This window comes from Brachionichthys hirsutus, unplaced genomic scaffold, assembly GCF_040956055.1.
Source record: "Brachionichthys hirsutus isolate HB-005 unplaced genomic scaffold, CSIRO-AGI_Bhir_v1 contig_995, whole genome shotgun sequence".
Classification (NCBI taxonomy): Eukaryota; Metazoa; Chordata; class Actinopteri; order Lophiiformes; family Brachionichthyidae; genus Brachionichthys; species Brachionichthys hirsutus.
This window is the reverse complement of record NW_027180633.1, coordinates 5,139-10,276: the sequence shown is the minus strand read 5'-3', so window position 1 is coordinate 10,276 and position 5,138 is coordinate 5,139.

The following is a 5,138-nucleotide window of genomic DNA, read 5'->3' as shown; positions in this document are numbered from 1 at the left end:
TTTCCAGAAATGTGGAATCCCGTCCCGGAGTGTAAACGGCTGTCTGTAAACACATTTATCTGTGACTTGAGCTGTGCTTCCTGGGACATATTTCATGTTGCGCTCACATCAGCACCTGAAGCAACAAACGCCCCCAATGCACAGTAGACATGAGCGCCACCTCATAACCTTAAAAAAGGTTTAGTTAATCTGACAAAATGTTTGGCTCAAATTAAATCTCACGTTTGTTGCATCAATTGCAGTGATATCACAAAATGGTCTATCGTTCTCACAGCTGATTAAAAAAAGAAGCATGAAAGTGACAGGTGAATTCTTGATTCTTCGAAACACAAGCTCGATTAAAAGCTCTTGAGAAGGTGTGTAAGATTCTGTCGAGGTTTTGTTAGCAGCCTAACAGACACACACACAGTGTGAAGGCCACAACCCTGAAAATAAAGCCAAAATACTATGAACTGTAAGTTTCCTTTAACTCGGAGAAAACTGCGCCTGTGGTCCGGGCTCAGGAGCGCGAATGGACTAAGACATGTGATGAATGTCACGCTGTGCCTTTTGGTTTTCGCCCACTGTTCAAAGAGCGCAAAGCGGACAATGTCTGTCGTTACACCTAGTGAATTCGATCGCTCTGGAAGCTCCTCGAGGTCATGAATGTCGATGATTTACAGCACCTAAGAGGAGAAATGCTAATTTGTTTAATGTCAGGAGGTAACTCATATTAAACATCTGGAAGGCACTATGATTTCTTATGTGCTGGTGATAATAAGGTGATTTTCACACAGTGGAAAAGGATGTGCGCGCGCGTGTTTGTGTGTGTGTGTGTGTGTGGCTGGTTTTGCTCCTGCTGACGGAGTAATGGATCTGTTCATTGTTGCATGTGGACTGTGTGTGATGTATGAGATTCATTTGAAATTCTCTGTCTTAAATGAGGCACTCGCATGTCTCCACGTGGGAGAGGATAAACATGGAGGCCAATGCATCACAGGGAAATGAACAGAAGTTGCTCGTTTTGCTGTGAAATGGTCTTTATCGTGGTCTTTTGTCTCACATTTTCTTTTAATGTAAAACCCATAACATGCACAATAAAAGTGTCAAAGACACAAAGGTTGCCGTACTGGTCAGTTACTCTTGGCGTGATCTGAAATGCATTAAAAATAGTGGAATCAAATGATTGATTTTACCACATCAAAGAAGTTTGTAGAATGGAAATGAATATTTATGTTTTTCATTTGTATTTAACTATTTTTAAACTATTTGCTAAATAATTTGACACATTTCCTGTTAAATTGATTTTGCAATTCACTTTATTGCCAAGTAGATTTCGAGTATAATAACAAAAATAAACACAGCATAATTCACATTGGCTTTTAAAAAATAAAAGCTTTATCGACATGATTTTATCAAGACATCATAATTAAATGCAATTTATTTTAAAAACTCACAATTGAAATTTACACAAAAGTTATAACTATAGACATTTTGACATGCAATAAATACATTCGTTTCACTAAAGCAAAGTAAGATCAATATAGACAATAAAATGCAAAAAAATTATACAATTAAAAAATACTGTTTGGTTTAATGTATTGCTTTTAATCATTTTAAATGGCATAACATCCACAAACAAAACACTGGATATTATTGATTGTGTCACAGACGTCTGCTTCATGCCTGCAGAAATAAGATCCTGTCCTCCACTGAAAAATCTCATTTCCATTGTAAATAAAAATAGCATTTTCTGGCAGGTATTATTTTTCCCATCTATCCACAGCAACTACTGTCTGCTTTGCAGATTGTTCTACGGCTGAGATTTCTTAATCGTGACGCACAAACTAATCAGGTATAACCGCCTCGAGACGTCACAGCGATCTTCATTCAGTTAGAATCAATCACGTCTACACATGACCTCTTCCCAAAACCAGATGTTTCTGCATGTCTTTGTAAGTCTGTCAGTGCATAAGAGAGTGTGCGTGTGTGTGTGTGTGCATGTGTACACGTGAGCGTGAGGATCCTTAGACTCTGTAACACTTGGCATACGTTTTAGTGTGTGTTGGGTGGAAGCCGTCAGCGACATCACCTTTTCTTAATAATGACTTTTTCTACAAGAAGTGACACTCCAAACAGAGCAGGGCAGCCTAATTAAATCTGACCTAATATAGTGCAGCAGTCTGCCATCCAGCTGGGTGTGTGTGTGTGTGTGTGTGTAGGTGTGTATGTATGTGTGTGTGTAAGAGAGAGAGAGAGAGAGCGCGAGAGAATCAAATCTCCCCACCCAACTTTCACTCCTCGCGATCCCTGCTCGTTTTGTCCTTGCTCTTTGTTTGTCTTTTAAACTCCAGAGCAGACGCTGTACGCCGTAAACGAAAAGACTCAAGCCCACGTCCACTTAGCCTGTTTTATGTGAGCTCAAGGTAGCGACAGAAACAAGAACACCGAGCCAAACCGACAAGATGCAGGACAACCGAAGCAGCCAGCTCCCCTTCCCCATTCAAGCTACAGAGAACCTGCTGCGGGTCGTCTGCTGGTCATAATTGTTAAGGCTGCAAGATGGATGACATCGCTGAGGGCATGCTGACATTGACTGTAAAAAAAAAATCCTTGACAATGGCCCGGAGCACTCAACACTGAAAAGGCAGAATTCGTTATTTCTTCAGCAGATAATTTCCTCCCAGAATGTAATAAAATAAACGTGAACAGACACAAAGCAACAAACGTTATTCGCTGAAAGGTACGGCTGTCAAACACGAGCCACGTCTCTGTTTCTGCCTCCCCTCTCGACCCTTCCCACCAACTCGTTCCCTACATCTCAGCACATGACTTGGCTGGCTCGGCCCAGGCACAGCGCAATTGTGCAATTTCATACATGTTTACTTTACTGGCATCTTTCTGAGCGCATTTCGCCCCAAACATTATCCTCCATTTCCTCTACGATACGCTGTTTTTAATTCTCCCTCAGTGAGCCGCATCTTGGCCTGGAGAGGAGAAAACATTAACAATGTTATACGTTCCTATTTGCTCTATCGTCGTCTTCCGTATTTTAACACATGCCACAAAGTTCCTTTTGGAAATTGATCAGCGGCTCACAGAAAAAGAAAGTAGCTCTAGCGCGTAAACATTTAGACAACTGTCTTCTTCAGCATGAAAACCAGCTGGAAGTAAGTGGATCGTGGGAGAGGAGGGGAGGCGGTGGGCTCCGTGGGTCAGCGGTTTGGGCTGGATGTAAGAGAAGAGAGGGGACAGAGAGAGGTGAGAAGGGAAGCTGTGCTTTTGAGGGCAATGAACGATCACGGCCAAGATCTGCACTGGAGGGAGGAAGAAAAGGAAAGTGGAGGAAGAGAATTGCCAGAGAAAAGGCAATTGTGGGACTTCTAGGGGATCATAAGAGCAATAAAAAAAGCACAACACAATGAATTTTCCAGAAAAGTGCAGTTCAAGGAAATAAATCTAAAGCAGCTGCTTGCAATAAAGACTCTTGAATGTGTCACGTCTCCCTCTCCCTTTCACTTCAGCCCGTTTCATTGCAGGAGAAGCACTCAGACGTGTAGGACAGGTGCACAATGTGAACACGTCATCTACACACTCACAGACGCGAACAAGCATAACATTTATTGCAGAATCACCGACACTCGTTATATTGAAGGTAGATTTGTATTGGTTGACTTCAGAGTCACTTTTTGGTTCTAATGCTTGATTATTGATTATTACCATAAGCTCTATTGTTTCTGCGATGTCGAGTAAGTGCTTCAGTATTTTTGCTTCGCATCCTGAAAGACAATAAATGTCAAACAGTGGTGTGATTGCAGATGAGGACTATTCAGCCCGTCACACAGGTTACCCACTTAATGCTGGTGGAAATCTTAAATCCACACTTTGCAAATTTCCTTAAAAATCATCCAGATTATTATTCGTTTTATTTGATTCTTGTTAGTGTTATAAAAATAATGGGCTTTCAAAGGTTGCCATAACAACATAAGAACGAAATGAAATGGCCTATATAATAAAATAAAATACAATAAAAGCAAATAAATTCTGGTTTCAAATCCACCTGAGGATCTGTTACTTTTCTGTGTGTTTTTTGTTTGTTTGTTTATGGGGGGGTGTATCCCCGTGTCTATTTGGGTTCTATCTGGATTCTCAGGCTTTATCCCTCCTCCAAAAACTGTCTTTTGGTGTGAAAGCGTGTTTGTTTGTCTTTCCCTATGATTAAACTGGCAACTCCTTCAAAGCATTTAAAAAAAATAATAATAAACTTCATGACTTCCAGTCATGATTTTCAGTCAAGTTTATGAAAAAATATATAATGAAAATATTTTTGATGAATTCTTCTAACTGAAGTGGTACCAAAACAAATGAAGCACAACATCCTCAAATTGTGACAAAAGCATCTGGATGGCTTCCTCACCAGGGAGCCCTTGAAAGCCCACCGTGTCCACCGTGATACTGAGCACAGGTTTAATCCCAAAGAGCGAAAAGGGGAAGGAAAAGAGAAGATGCAGTCGACTTGTTTTCTGAATGGCGTTTCAGAAGTGCAGACGGGCTTTCTTACTGAGACAATGGCCCGCGTCCACCCCGCTGCGTTCTCCCTGCCCCTCTCCCTCCCTGTTCCCCGACTCGCTATTTGCCTCTGAGCAGAAACACGCGGTACATCCTGCTCAACACAACGCACCAGTCAAAAGTTCACTTCCTGCTCCTCAGCTCATCTCCTTCACGCCGACCCTATTCCCAAGACATGCATGAACAGCCTTTCTTCAGCCCAAACAGCACAAGGAGATACGGACAAGCTAATGTTTCCCTTTCTACAGATGCACACTCACACACACACACCTTTCACATCAGTGCAATGAAGGAACGAGTGTGTACATCCTACGGAGATGTCCAGAAATTATCTTTGCTCTTCCTTCCTGCAGGGACTTGAGGGGACGTTGGAAGTGTCCGTTGTTATTTTAGTGGTGGAAGACGAGGGAAAGGAGGAAGAGGAGGAGGAGACACATTATCATTTAAACTAGTGATTGTAAGAGAGGAGGGAGATTTAAATTCCCATGATTTACAATACACCCATTTTTATGTTTTTAGGATGAAAAAGGTGACTTTCATGCACATGTCTTCAGATCAACTTCTTACTGTTAATATTGTTTAAATGAAGT